This window comes from Sarcophilus harrisii, chromosome 1 (assembly GCF_902635505.1).
Source record: "Sarcophilus harrisii chromosome 1, mSarHar1.11, whole genome shotgun sequence".
Classification (NCBI taxonomy): domain Eukaryota; kingdom Metazoa; phylum Chordata; class Mammalia; order Dasyuromorphia; family Dasyuridae; genus Sarcophilus; species Sarcophilus harrisii.
This window is the reverse complement of record NC_045426.1, coordinates 38,151,389-38,167,763: the sequence shown is the minus strand read 5'-3', so window position 1 is coordinate 38,167,763 and position 16,375 is coordinate 38,151,389.

The window sequence follows — 16,375 nt, the reverse complement described above, 5'->3', positions numbered from 1 at the left end:
GAAGATCTGAAGAAACACCCTGGGCCAGGAATTAACCTAGGCTTCAAGTGGGGAGTCCTGGGGTGAAATGAGTTCAGTTGGAGCCCTAGAACCACAGAAACATTCATCTTCTGGACTGTTTGTGAAGTGAGGGACTGAATCTGGGTATTGAGGGAACCCCAGATGATTAGGAACCCCAGGTCCAGCTATGCTGAGAGGTAGCACTGGTAAGAAGCAATCAGCCATTGGGAGTGCAGAGGAAGTGAGGTAAATATGCTGCTGGCTTTGGGCATTTGGAGGAGAGGGGAGCTCTTGCTTTGGGTTCCAGGTAAGAGGAGAGAGCTTAGGTGAAGCTAGAGGTACCATCCCTCCCCCATGATTAGAGGTGCTCACACTAATAATTTTTATTTAAAAAAATGAACTGGCAAAGAAGAAAGAACCCCAACATAGAAACCTAATATGGGAACAGGGAAGACTAAGATTCATCTTCAGAGGAGGATACCTTAGTAAAGAAAAAAAAAAAGTCCAAAGAGTAATGCAAAGTGGCTCTCAGTTTAGAGAGAATATATAGAACTCAAAAAATAATTCAAAAATCAAATTAGAAATATTGAGGAAAAACTAAAAAAAAATAATCCAAGGAAAACAAAAAATATGAAAAAATATGCTAACCAACTAGAAAAAAGACACAGAGTTTCCAAGATGAAAATAACTCTGAAAATTTGAATTGGGCAAGGGGAAGCCAGGGAACCTATGAGAGACCAAGAAATAACAATACTGATTATAAAGAATGAAAATTCAGGACAGAATGTGATCTTATAAGGAAAACAACAAATGTATGGAACAGATAAAGAAGAGAAAATATAAGAATAATTGGCTTGCTTGAAAGTTGTGATAACAAAAAGAATCTTGACATAATAATGCAAGAAATAATCCAAGAAAAATTGTCCTAGAGTGATTGAATGTGAGGGGAAAGTAGAAACAGAAAAAATTCACCAATCACCACATCAACAAGATCCTTTGTTAGAACACATAGGCATGTTATTGTCAAATTTTGAAATCTTCAGATCAAAGAGAAAATATTGTGAGAAAAAGGAAAAAAAAATTAAATAGCCTGGAGCTACATTTAGAATTGTCAGAATTATTAGCAGCCACAATAAAAGACTTCAGGTCCTGGAATCATATATACTGAAAATCAAAAGAATTAGGCCTGCGGCCAAAAATATCATATCCAGCACATCTATAATATTGAATGAGAAAAAAGTTGACATTCAGCAAACTTGCAGATTTTCAGTGCTATCAACCAAATGTGATGGTAATAGAAAATTCAACATATAAGAGTCAATATCAAAGATCAATTTCAAGGAATTCAACATAGACAAATTGCTTATTCATTCATTCATTCATTTTTTTGCATGTTTGTTTATGTTTACATGGGAAATATCTGCCATATATTTAAGATTGACATAAACAATAGGGTAGCTCAAAAAAAAAAAGGTTGAAGTAGAGCTAAGGTAAAAATAGTAATTATATAGTAGAAAAAGAATACATATAGAGGCATTAGAAGGGGAAGGATGACTCATAGTTCTGAAAATTTACATCAGGAATGGGTTAAATAGGTAATACTACATATATACCAGGAAGAGTATAGCAGCCTCCAAAATCTATAAAGAAATAAGAGGGAAAAGAATGGGTGTTCAGGAAAGCAAAAGATGAGGGAAGAAGACAAGGGTGGGATCCATGGCTGAGGGGAGGTTAAGTAATAGCAAGGCAAGTTAAGAAGCAGAATTAAAGCCAATGGTAGGAAATGTGTGTGTGTGTGTGTGTGTGTGTGTGTGTGTATGACACGCACATATGTATATGTATGCATAGATATATGTATGTATATACATATATATGTATATGTTTATATATCACATATGTATTAAAAATATATCCTTTCTTAACTATAGCCTGTTGGGGTTGGGGGATAAAAGGGAACAAAAGAATATAGCAAAAAATGGTACACAGCGGAGAAGAAAAGAACAATTTACAAGGATGTAAAGGAAAGATGGATACTCATGAATATAATTTATTCTACTATTATGCATATAAATATATGTACATGTATATGTACATATCTTCACACACATACCCTATATATAAATATATGTATCATATATATAATATTGTGTATTATACATATAATATATATATTATATGTACACATAAATATATACATATATGCATACCTTATATATGTATATTATATTATATACATATTACTATATATAAATTATGTATACACAAAATAAACACATCTATATATTCATATCCTAAATATAAAATTATATATCTCTATGTTCAATGTATAGTATACTTCTACATATTCATGGTGTGCATTTCCTTTGTTTAATTATTCTGAGAAGGGATCCACAGATTTTCCATATAGTCTACACACACACACACACACCAAAAACCAAAACAAAACAAAGTCATGAGATCCCATTATCTAGACTATCTCAAATCTGCACAGGGATTTACTATGTAAAAGGTATTTCAGATTATTAGAGAGCATTTTTTTTTTCATTATAACAAACTTCAATTTGCTTCTTTACATCTAAGGACCACCTCTAAGATGCTACCAGAGCTCCTATTTCTGCCCTTATGAATCCAGAAAAATAATACTGTTCTTCTTGTTAGCTTTATTCCTACTTAAAAAGAGTTATCACCTGCACTTCCACCAAAGTGACATAGTGGATAGAATATTGGACTTAAAATGAGAAAGATGTGAGTTTGAATCCTGCCTCAGAAAATTACTAGCTGGGTAAACAAGTATTTTATCCATCTTGAGCCTCAGTTTCACCATCTGTAAAATGGATGTGACAATAATAGCTTTGAATGTACAGAGTAGTAATGAAGGTAAAATGATGCACTATATATAGAACACTTTGCAAACTATAAAGAACTTTATAAACCCTAGCTATCACTATTATCGTTGTACGACTATTATTCCTCAATATCTTTTGTACTTATTCCAGTGAATTCTCAGTTGATATAACTTTGAGTTCTCTACTTAGCTGGTTCATCTACCACCTTTACCTAGAATACCTTATGAAGATTATTTATAAGAATTAAGCAGTTTTATAGATCATTTCATTAGGATTTTAGAAATAATTTCTGAATATTGCTTATACTTCATTTCAATTTTTGTTAGGATTTACTATTTTACTAGATTCCTTGAGTAAATGTTATAATACCCCCTTTCCTTATTTTTCCTATTTTTACTTTCTGCTTTATTTTCCCTGAACCTCTTCCTCCCCCCCAAAAAAAATCAGTTCATAGGGAGTCAAAGTTCTGATGATAAGAGTCTTCAAAATTAGCTTGCCTGGGTCTTTTCTGAAAGACTGAGAAATCCATTACCATATTCTTGCTCCTACAAATCTTGTGCCAGTTGACACAGACAGGTCTTGTGTGAGTCTGATACAGCTTTAAGAAACAAAAAAGTATTTAAAAATAGCAGTGAGACACAGACTTAATGAAGGAAAAAATGCATTTTAACATTAGCTTTATAAATGTTAACTCTAATGTCCCCAAATAATTCCAATGCATTTGAAAATTAAATTAATGTTTTTTTTTCGATTACTTAATCTTCTGGATTATTTTAAAATTTATCTTTTCTTTTAATGAGAATATTTAGACATTTTGCATATATTTCATTCTGTTGTATCTCCATATCACCAGCTACCTAATTCCATAAATGCTCATTATTTGATCTCCCATAAATAACCATCCACTGGGCTTTTGTCATTAGAATATCCTTTGCAATCTTTCCTTTCCTCCAGGATCTGATTGTTCACCCCATGGCCATATGTTCCACTCCATGAACTGAGAATTACAGATGGAATTCTCAGAAGTATTGAGATATAGAAACTGCTTCAATTTATTAACAGTTGATAAGATTTAAAAATGGTTTCTCTTTTCTGATAAATCAGAAAATGACAGTTTATCTCAGATTTATTTTCATTAATTATTCCTTCTTTGTGAGCCCCTGGTAGTGGGGAGAAATCCTGATTGCTTGGAATACTGTAAATCAGACTTTGCCTTCCCTTTCAGAAATGTTATTCTCAACCACTACTACAATTTTAATTTAAATATTATTATTGATTTTATAACATAGTAATTTCCATAAATACATACATATATATATATATAGATATACATATATCTATATAACCCATAACACATTATGTCTTTTTTTAAGGATAAATAGAAGAAAATTAATTAAGGAAAACCCAGTGTTTAATTGATGGGGTCTCACAGTGTGTGTGACATTTTATCAACTTCATCTGTTACCTCTCTACTATATACAAGATGGTATTATTTCATCTTTCTTTTGATGCCAACATTATTTATTACATTTTATTCAATTTTCTACTTTAATTTAGTATTTTTAGATGTTGCAATTATTGATTAGTTTTTCTGCTTCTATTTTCTTCACACTGAATAGTTTCTATAATTCTTCAACCCCCGTTCCTCTAAATCCCCAGAATTTTTTCCACTCCTTATGTTATAATAGTATTCTATTACCTTTTTCAAGTCCAGAAAAAATGCCATTTCCAATTGAGAATGTTAATAAAAAGCTTTATTTAAAGTAGCTAGGGCCCTATTTTCCACATAAAGCCCTTCTTGATCTAATTGCTAGTTTTCTCCCCAATATAAAACTTTAAAACTTTGTGTTTCTATGTCTATATTTTTATCTATGTTTATGTATATGTATAATACATACAAACATACATACATATATATGTATTTATACACATAAATACACATATTTATATGTTATGCTATATTTAATATATTTGTCTCCTTCATTGCAGTGAAAACTCACTGTTGATAAAGCTGGTTTCAATTTTTGTAGTAATTTCTAAAGCCTAAAATAATTTCTGGCACATGAGGTATTTAATAAATATTTGTTGATTGATTAATTCCATAGCATGCATTGGCATATATTATTAAGCTAAGAAACAGAGACATATCACTTGGTACAAGGTAAAATGTCTCCGGTTAATATGTAATTCAAAATTTGTATTCTCACAGATAAAGCATACAGAAAACATATGATCATGCTGCATTTACCACCACTGAAATACTCATTTCAGGGAAGTTTGTGTTATTTCAGTGTTAGGAAAACATAATTTCTTTTTTTATTATAGCTTTTTATTTATAAGATATATGCACGGGTAATTTTTCAGTATTGACAGTTGCAAAACCTTTTATTCCAATTTTTCCCCTCCTCCCCCTACTCCCTTCCCCAGATGGTAAGTAGACCAATACATGTTAAATATGTTAAAGTATATGGAAAACATAATTTCTAATGAACTCATCTCTTAGACTTAGGGTACAACACAGTAAGATTTTGTCATTTATCCTTGAATAAAAATCTATTCCAGAAGAAGGCAAAATATAAATGTGATTACTTTTTTATTATTTAAAGTGTGAACTTATTACATTTAAATTTTTAAATGTATTTTAAAATTATTATCGAATTTTATTTTAAATTTGTGGAATAAAACAAACATGTCCATAACATAACATAATAAAAAAGATGATTGTACATGGAACTGTAAATCTACTATGTACAAATTGTTATTCCTTTTAAATATACAGCAAAATTATTACATAGATTTTTTTCTTTCTTCCCTGCCCCTATTCTAGAGAGAACTGCTATTAGACACAAATATACATATATATATATATATATATATATATATATATATTAATACTTGAACCTATTTATCAGTTCTATATCAGAATGTGGAGTCTTTCTTCATATGTCTTTTATAGTTAATTTGGATATTTATAACTGTCAAAATGACATTTATTCAAAGCCATTCTTAAAACAGTGTTGTTGTTGCCATGTACAGTATTTTCCTAAATCTGCTCATTTAATTCTTCATTATTTCGTTAAAGACTTTCCACATTTTTATAAAATTATTGAGCTCATCATTTCTTAGAGCATAGAAGTATTCTATTAAAACTTGTTCAGTCTAAAATGGCATTATTCATGTCAGGAAAAGAAAAATACAGACCCCCCCCTTTTGCTACCATATAATTGTACATTTGCATTTATTCAGGCATTTCACAGATAATAATATTTCTTTCTTTCTTTCTTTTTTTTCCTTCTCTCTCTATCGCTCTTTTTAAAATTACACTAAATTGACATTTATGTTAAAATGTATTTTTCTGATTTGTTTTACCCAAATTCAGAGCCAACTAATTACACACCAGGAAACAGAACAAAATTAAAATTTAGTAAAATAAGTACTCCATAGGGGCTCAGAAAGTAATTTTACATTAGTTGAATGGAATAATGAAATGGGTGATTTTCATTGTCTCCTATGTGAAAATAATATGGTAAAATTGTAATCAAATTTTAGAGTTTCTTGGGAATGAAAGTGTTGGGAAATTCAATCCTTACAGTCACACAGTTGTCTTTGAAATAGTTTGTATGAGTTACAAAGGAAAAAAAAAAACTTAAGAAACAAATGCATATTATATTTTATTATTCATTCTCCCTCTAGGAGGAAAACAAGTTAAAGTTCACAATGCAATAAATAATTATTGCCATTATATTTACTGCAAAATCTCTTCATTTAATCATGTCTGTTTAATAGTTTTTGTGCCTCTAAATTCAAATCAAAAGGCTTAGTCACAGGAGACATGGAGTCTCGGAGTATCATAGGTGTTCACTTATTTGTTTTGTATATTCACTAAGTGCTCCTTTGAAATTATTGCTCCAAACCATATTTTTTTTCACTTTTCAGTTATACAGTTGGTGAATCACATGATCTTCTCCAATTTCCCAGTGATTCACCTGCAGGCTCTGAATGCTTGTCTTCAACAATGCCTGAACTATTGACTTTCTTTAAAGAAAAGAAGACTTTGATCCACCCATCTCTTTGTGTCATGCAGCTGGTAGTATTACAGAAATTACAGAAGAGAGAAAATCTTCTAGGACCAAACAGGTTGACTTCTCCAAACACATTCTCTAACCTCTTTATAAAGAATTGCACTTAGTGCAGATATTTAAATTTCCCAGTTGGAAAATCATTGACGAACAAGAATTCCCAGTCAAGTGTGTTCCTCCCTGTGTTGAATAAGGTCAGGAAACTCTCCTAGACCACCATGATGACATGGGTTGAGCTGAATCAGCAATTTACCAATGGATAGCAATAAATTTGGGTTTTACTTTTAAACAGTTTAATGAAAATTATTCGGTTATTGGGAAAAGCTATTGATGAAATCACTGATTTTGTACATTGATTTGTTTATTATTAACTTGCAGTGTCCTTAGTGAGAATTTTTAATATCACCTCCCTAGGCCTGTTTACTTTCATCTGGTTCTAGACAGTTTGGAGAATTGAGAGTCTAAACCAAAGTCTGACTGAGCTATCAATGAAGGAATTATGTGGCCTGTTACAAATTTGGATACATATTGTGGTATTTTCATGGACAAAGCTGCCTTTGTCAATCCATTAACATGATTCACTTTCCATGAAAGCTTAGTTCCCATTTATTTCCCCAATTTAGAAAACAACTCATTTTCCCTACAAGTTCACAGAAAGGTGAACTGGTATCCTGGTTGCTTAACCAATGTTAAATAATAGAAAATGAGTACTATTGTTACTGCTAAAGCTAAAGACTTATATAGGTATTTACAAAAATATTTTCAAATAAGTTTTATCATAATTATCTTATATTTCTTTTCTTTGATTATTATTTCTTTTATGACACTACAATTTCATGCAAGGATGCAAAAGTTGGATTTTTCACATTTAAATTCCAGAAAGGACATTTATTATGATTCTTTTTTTTAAAAGTAATTTCCTACAGTAGGCAGTTTTTTTTTCCTAATGAAAATGCATAGCTACAATTAAAAAATTTTATCACAAGGGAAACGTTATATTCTATACATCTTGTAGAACACACAAGTTTCCTTAATGTTTAAGCATTTTTTATATACTAACAATATTCTCTGGAATGGAACTGTACCATGTTATGCTCATGTACTGCTAGTGTTTTTCTTAAACTATATTGAATTTAAAAAAACATGGACTTTTGATTTATTCACTTTATATTAATTCTGTATTAACTTATGTATGTGTGTGCACAAACAGAAACACATACACACACTGTGTTCACTTAAAAAAAAATCCTATAGACCATTAGCAAAGTAAAATAGCAGTCACTAGAAAAAAAAAAATGAAATGTGCAAATTTAAGAGGATCTCCACTCCAAAAGTTCCTAAGAATGCCTGACCTGTGGTAGAGCCTTCTGAGTTCATTTTAGTCTGATCATACACTGTCAGCTACACTGTACTTAACTCTAACTTAATGTCATTTTGGTCTTTGAAAACGAAGGACAATTTTCCTTCTTTTATTTGCTCTCTTCCTCCTTCCTTTCCTAATTTCTTTCTATTTGCTTCCTTCCATCGTTATTGTTTTCCTTTCTTTTCTTTCCCAAACCTCTAATCTCATAGGTGAAAATCTGAGGCCCATAAAAGGCGATAAAACCACCCAGGATCACATAGTGTGGAATGGACAAGCAAATACTTATAAGTAAGAAAGGGGTTACTGGATCAAAAGATGTTAACATTTTAGCAACTTTTGTTGAATTGTTCTAATTTGATAGCTAGAAGTTTGACCACTTTGCAGTTAGCAAGATGTCTATCTTTCTTCCCCCCTCTTCTCTCTGTCTGTCTCCACCCCCCCTCCATCTTTTTCAATTAACATGGCAAGAGGCAAAAAAAAATTTGGTTTTAATTTTTAAATTTTATTTGTGATTTGGCGCATGTTTTATGTCATTATTAATAGTTTTAAAATAATAAATACAATAATTTAAAAAATATTTCTTTAAATAATAAAAAAAAAAAATTGAAGAAGGAACCAGGGGCAAAAGAACAATTTGTGTCTTTTCCCTAATACAAAATTGAGTTCTCCAGTGTATAAGGGTGTAAGATAGTATGAGATCATCCATCAACAGGAGTATCTGTTGAATCTCACTTTCTCTAGAGAATGCTTTTTCCTATTGAACTCACTCTTGAATATCCTCCATGGAAAAGACTTTCAGCAAGGAAAATTACAAATTTCAAATTGTCGGTCAATTAAAAATAAATGATTAAATGAATAAGTACGCAAATCATATATGTTTATATATGTATTTGTCTATATGTATGTATAGGATAAGGTTTCTCAGTTGTGAGATTGAGTAAAAGAAGAATTAAAAAATGTGGGACAACTAGTGCAAAGGCATGAACACATCAAATTGTGAGCCAGAATTGTTTTAAAAGCCAGTTTTACTGGAAAAGAGGGTGTGTACAAGAGAGTTAGGTGAAATTAAACCTGCAAATCAAGGTGTGAACCACATTGTGAAGAGTTTTTTTTTTTTTTTAATATGCTGAAAAAACTTGTATTTTGTCCTAAATACAAAAATAGATGAAGATTGTGGATTTGTGTGTGTGTGTGTGTGTGTGTGTGTGTGTGTGTGTTTCATGCAGTATTTAAAATGACAAGATCTATGTTTCAGGAATATCAATTTGACAGCTCTGTGGATTATATATTAAAGGAGAGAGGTTGTAGACAGGAATATTATTGGAAGAATATAACAATCGTCCAAGCAAAAATTAATGAAGACTTGATATGTAGATCCTTGACTGAGTGATTATAAATAATGATGTAAATAAGACAAATATGAGAGATGTTGTGGAAGTAAACTTGGGGAAGGCTTAGATTTATTATTGGAAGGACTTATGGTGAAAGAGAGGACTCAACATTTACACGGAGCTTATTAAGCAATATGAATGGAAGATTCTCTCCAAAGAATCAGTGAAGTTTGGAAAAGAGTTTGGATTTAGAGGAAAATATAATTAGTATCTTTTTGCTTAGATTTAATTTGACAAAATACCATGCAGATGAAAATATACAACAGATAGTTGGCAATGAAACAATGAACTTCTGAAGAATATATATATATATTCTTCAGAAGTTCAATATGTATGTGTAGATATACACACACACACACACACACACACACACACATATATATATATATGACAATTGGGTTAAATGACTTGCCCAGGGTCCCACATCTAGGAAGTGTTGTGTCTGAGGTCAGATTTGAACTCAGGTCCTCCTGACTTCAGGGCTGGTGCTCTATCCTCTGCACTACCCAGCTGCTCCTCTGAAGAATATTTTGGCTGTGTATATTGATTTGAGAGCATCATATTGAAATGAAAATTAACTGACTGATGAGATGATCAGAAGAAAGTATATAGAGAGAGGAGGACTAAGGAGAAAGCCTTGGGAAAGTTCAAGGGTGGGCAAATTAAGATGAGATGATGATATAGTAAAGGAAACTAGGAATAGGTAGGAAGATAAACAGGAAAGTGCAGTGTCAAACAGATAACGTATCTTGGATTTAATAATTAATTGCTTATTGATTGATTGAAGAAACATTTAGAAGAGGATGATCAAAATTGGTCAAAGTCAAAAAGATGTTAAAAGTGCTGATCAGTGAGGACTGAGAAAAAAAGCTACTAAATTTAGAAAATAAGCAATTGTTAATAAATTGTGTAAAGGAGAGTGATATACAGGATTGAGGAATTTGTGGGAGACAGGAAAATGGAAGTAAGACTTACAAGAGAATTGTTTCGGAAGTTTAATTGTGAAAGGGAGAAAACAAATAGAGTTGACCTTACTCTTTACTTACTTTCCATCTATACTTTGGTAAAACCATTCAATGAAAACATTTTAAGGCTCCTAGAAGTTATTGTCACTTCCAACATTTTGAATATAAACATGGTCAGCTTCACTTTCAAAGTATTCCACTGTGTGAGTTCATTTGAAAGGGTTTTCCCTCTATTATGCAGAATATAATCTATCAGTATCTCTTCTATCTTTTTGACTCTTGACCCTGTCTTTTTGTAAAGAGTACCCTATAATATGCTGAGAACTTGAATCGCTTTTCCTTGTTGACAATGAGATAACACATGAGTTTTTCATTACTATCCCTCACTTACCAGGTGAATAGCTCTTTTTTTTTTTTGGCATAAATTTCATTGATGATATCCTTTATAGCTCTTCTCCACTGTAAATCTTGGTGATGCGCGGCTGTGTGTTTATAGCTCTCAGTTGCCCTTCAGGTTATCCTTAAATCCTTAAGTTAAATTCATCTGAGTATTCTATGACTCAGCCACAAAATTACACAAGAATTTTTGTATTATAAAGAAGACTCTTTGTTTAAGGGAGAGAATTGGGATAATTAAAATAATTTGATAATTTCCCTTAGGCAGATCATCATATTCTCTTCCTCTTGTTCAATGAATGAAAAATATTTATTAAATCCTTACCATGTGCCAACCATTGTGACAAGTATGAGGATAGGAATAGAAAATGAGATAATTCTATCCTCTAGGAACTGACTCTTAATGGAGAAATCAATACAGGTAGATAATAGTGGGCCTAGATAGTTTGGTCTAGGGAATCATTGTGTGAATAGATCCACAAAAAAATTATAAATTTAATTTAGGACATTCTACAAAGATGTAATTAGCACAATGTTATATGCAAACAGAAGCATCTAGATGACCTTGACATCTATTAAGAATGCCTACTTGCCTTGAAATTTAATAATTTTAACAGATAATTCTGAGTTTTATGACTTGATATAAGTGGTCAGAGAGTCATTAAATAATGTTAACTCTGCTAGTATAAGAAAACTTGCATGATTTTTCCATATGCCAAAGATTTTTTAAATTTTATTTTTAAAAATTATTATTAAAGCTTTTTTATTTTCAACACATATGTATAGATAATTTTCAGCACTCCCCCTTGGAAAACCCAATTTTTTCCCCTCCCTTCATCCCATCCCTCACCTAGATGGCAAGAAAGACCTCTTCATCATACATATATTCTTGTCCACATATAAATGAGGTATACTGGTTGCGTAATTACAAAAACTCGTAGGGTTGAAAGGTCCTTATTTTAATATGCTCATAGATGTCCATCAATGTATATATTTGAAGCAGAGAGCACAGATGAACCAAAAAAAGTTGGACCCAAAATTGAACAGATTGAACAGAAAGGGCAGGAACTATTTAACTACTTTATCATCTTGAAGTTTACCATAAAAAACAAACCATCTTTTCAGTACTAACACTCTATAAATGTTGTTTGATAGGATGAAAAAAATTAATACATTAGGTTTCTCTGAGGAACTAAAAATGATCATTACAGGAAAGGCAATGAAGAGATATTAGGTGACTATGAGCAGTTGGAATATAAAATCAAAGAAGAATACAGAAGAGGAATAGAAGTAAAGGGATTGTATAGTGCAAAGAAAAGATAAGCTGGTTTTATGGCGAGAATGAGGGAGGAGAATGAAAGTGTTTCCCTGGTACCCTCATTTCATCATAAGAAAGCAAAGCATTCCTCTAGCACATTAAATGGATCCCAACTGGGGAAATGGACATGGACAAAAAAGACAAAAAAATAGTTAAACATGGATAGATTGTGATCTATTTTTAAGAGAACTCCAGAATTGATTATGTAACAGAACCATTTTAATTGAAGTTGAGCCTACTTCTTTCTCAACTACTGTGAGACTCAAATGAGGAAATATATAGAAAACTTCTTTGTCAAATTATTTAGCTATGTAACTATAAACTATTATAGAAGAAAATGGGAATAAAAACAGGTACTTGTTCTCATTTAATTAATAACAAAAATAACAATCTAGGGATGGATATATTTTGAAAAATTGGACAGGAAGACAAACAAAACTTGGGGAATAATTTGGGGATATTGACTTGTTTGTGAAACTTACCAGAGTAAAGAGTAATGGAAAAGATGTTTGGATATATATTCAATCAATCAATAAATCATTAATCAATTTACACACATTTATTGTCCATTATTTTCTGGTTCTGTATGCAATTTGGGACAATGAATATCAAAATAAAGAATAATGAATACATTCAGAATATAAGCACATGGAAACTAATTAAAAAGAAATTTTCATTTCTGATAAACAGAGGTATGGATTTGATTTCAGGGGTGACATGGAGTCACTATAATTTATTTTATGGAGTGGTGACATGTTTACTTGTACTTAAGAAAAATAGCTACATTTTGGGAGATGTGTGAAGTATGAATTGGAATGAGGAGAGTCTTGAGGCAAGACAAGTTAAGAAGTCATTTGAAATTGTCTAGGAAAGAGGTAATGCACATCTGAAAAAGGATTATTATATTATGGAGAGAGAGAAGACGATTGATTTAAGACATGAAAGGAAAATGGTATTGTCAAGATTTGCCAGCTAATTTGGCATATTGGGTAAGAGAATGATATTGAGGTTTTCAACTTAGGTACCTGGAGAAGTGTTCACAAAGGAACATTCCCAAGAAGATTGGGGTTTGGGAGAAAGATAATAAGGTTAGTATTGTTAAGACTTTATTTTTATTTTTATAGGAATTTCAGTAAGTGAATGTGAATAAAGCTCATTATAGGAATAACTTATCAGAGACCTTTGAATTTAGGCAAGTGAATTTAAACTCAATTTCATAACAAATAGTGACTACATATATTTGTTTCTTTTTTTTCAAAGTAGTAACCATGACATGATGAACACATAGAGATACTCTAGACATGAGGGACTTCTGGATTCAAGTTCTTCCATTAGCACATTCATTTTATGTAATCTTGAGCTAGTCATTGAATGTCTAGGAAAGTTAAAGATTAATTTTTCAGTGATTAATTTTTCAGGGAGAAATTTTCTCATCTAAGAGTTTCCTATAACAATGAAATTATAGGGCCAGGTCTTCTCTTTCTTAATGTCTCTATTAAAACTGTTTAAGGAAGATTAGGCTGACAGCTTTGGGCAGAATTTATAGCCAAAAAATTTAGAAAGGTGGGCCAGCTAGTTCCTTTTCAAATATCTTACCCTCATGTTTTGAATTTGGGCATCTAAATTATAATCCTCTTGACATTGTAATTTTAAAAAGAGATTTTGTTTTATATACAACCTTTTTGAATAAATCAATTTTATATAACTTTTCCATGTCTTACTAATTTCAGATCAATTTGTTTTGTGAAAATCTTATTTTAATTATATGGAAAATGTGTCTTGATAATGGAGATTATTAAAAAAAACTATCATTTAGATGTTTTCTCCCAAAAGACTAAGTCAATTTTTACGATAAAAATCCCATCATAAATTTTCTCTATATTGAAGTTTGTTGAAGTTTTTTGTTTATTTTTAAGAGCACAAAGATGTGAACCCACAGGGCAATTTTTCTGGCAATAATATGTGTCTAAAGAGGGAAGGTTTTTCTATTAAAGACATAATATAACTTCTCTGATTTTGTAATCTAGGCTATATATGTTTTATGCAACATTAATCTGCCTCGTTTTGCTCAGATGAAAGGTTTTATATATCATTCCCAGAAAAAAAATGGTGACCATCACCGCATAATGAGGCTTAGCTGCTACTAACTCATCAGGCTTTGCTTGGAAACAGACATTTTTTGAAATTGATCACTAAGGCTCATGGCACAATCTACAACATCATCTCATATCAAAGTTCCAGTAATTTGAGCCCCACTAATTTGGGAAATTGTGAATCATTTCAATAAGATCTAGGCATATTTTATTTTGTTATTTATAAAGATAACAGGGAAATTGTTATAAAAAGCAAACTGTTTGATGGAAACTTTAGCTTTTTAGGACCAGAAATCTGGGTGCAATGAATTGATATGCTAATTATTTCATTATTATTTATTCTATTTTCATAATCTCACCACCACCAATTCTATTTATTTCCTTGAAGTTTTCTGCCATTACACTGTAGAGATAATCAAAGAACTCTTCTCAAAGCCTTTAATTGGCACATAACTATCTCTCAAATGAAGTTCAGAATCTTTAGGCAGGATTTAAAGTTTCTTCATTTTTTAATATAATTCCACCTTTCTGTCCTTATAAAATTTACTATGGATAAATTTAAATTATTAACAAGATACATACTCAAGAGGTTAGGATCAGCAAGCTGACCTTGTGCTTTTCTTTCTTTCTGTAGTGTCTGCTTTGTAGATGTCGATCAATACACAATCATTAAGCACCTACTATGTGTCAGACACTATGCTAAGTGTTGAGATATAAAATAAGTCTAAAAATATTACCTATTCCCGAGGAACTTACAATTTAATGGATGCCTTGTTTTTTTTTATTTTATTTAATAGTCTTTTATTTACAGGTTATATGTATGGGTAACTTTACAGCATTAACAATTGCCAAACTTATTGTTCCAATTTTTCACCTCTTACTCCCCACCCCCTCCCCCAGATGGCAGGAAGACCAGTAGATGTTAAATATATTTAAATATAAATTAGATACACAATAAGTATACATGACCAAACCGTTATTTTGCTGTACAAAAAGAATCAGACTCTGAAATATTGTACAATTAGCTTGTGAAGGAAATAAAAAATGCAGGTGGGCATAAATATGAGGACTGGGAATTCAATGTAATGGTTTTTAGTCATCTCCAAGAGTTCTTTCTCTGGGCATAGCTGGTTCAGTTCATTACTGCTCCATTGGAAATGATTTGGTTGATCTCATTGCTGAGGATGGCCAGGTGCATCAGAACTGGCCATCATATAGTATTGTTGCTGAAGTATATAATGACCTCCTGGTCCTGCTCATTTCACTCAACATCAGTTCATGTAAGTGAATGCCTTGGTTTCAAAGTTATTGATCTAAACCAGAAAGTAGTCAGAGGTCTACACAGGAAGCATGACAACTTCCAGTTGGGGTAAGGGCTAAGATTGTACATTTTTCTTCACATAAGGAGAATAAAAAGTGGTTAAGACAGATTCAGTATCTGCAACATTAGAATTCAAAGTCAAAGAAGGTGACTCTGCACACCTAAGTGTTAGATGAGGACTCATCATGGCCAATGAGGGAAAAAACATAAGAAAAAATATCTACTAAAAGCTTAGTATATGTAGAGAGATGATCTTTTTCATCTACATCAATTCATTGTCATCCTGACAGATGCAAATTGAATGGACTGTGGTCAGACATTGTAGAAGGAATAAAATGATGTCTAATTTTTTTTAGTCTCTAACATTATCATAAGCAATATTATGGATTTATCTTAGTCTTAGAAGCCAAAGGCAAGGGCATATGTCCAGGAGTCAGATATATTTTAAAATTATTAAAAATGATAAGTGATTCAGGTTGAGAATACTAGAATATACATATCAAATCTAGGCACCAAATAGATGGATAGGGGTATCCTTTAAGCACACAATCATGGGCACAAAAGGATTTATTAATCTTTCACAAGTTAGAAAAACTATAAATG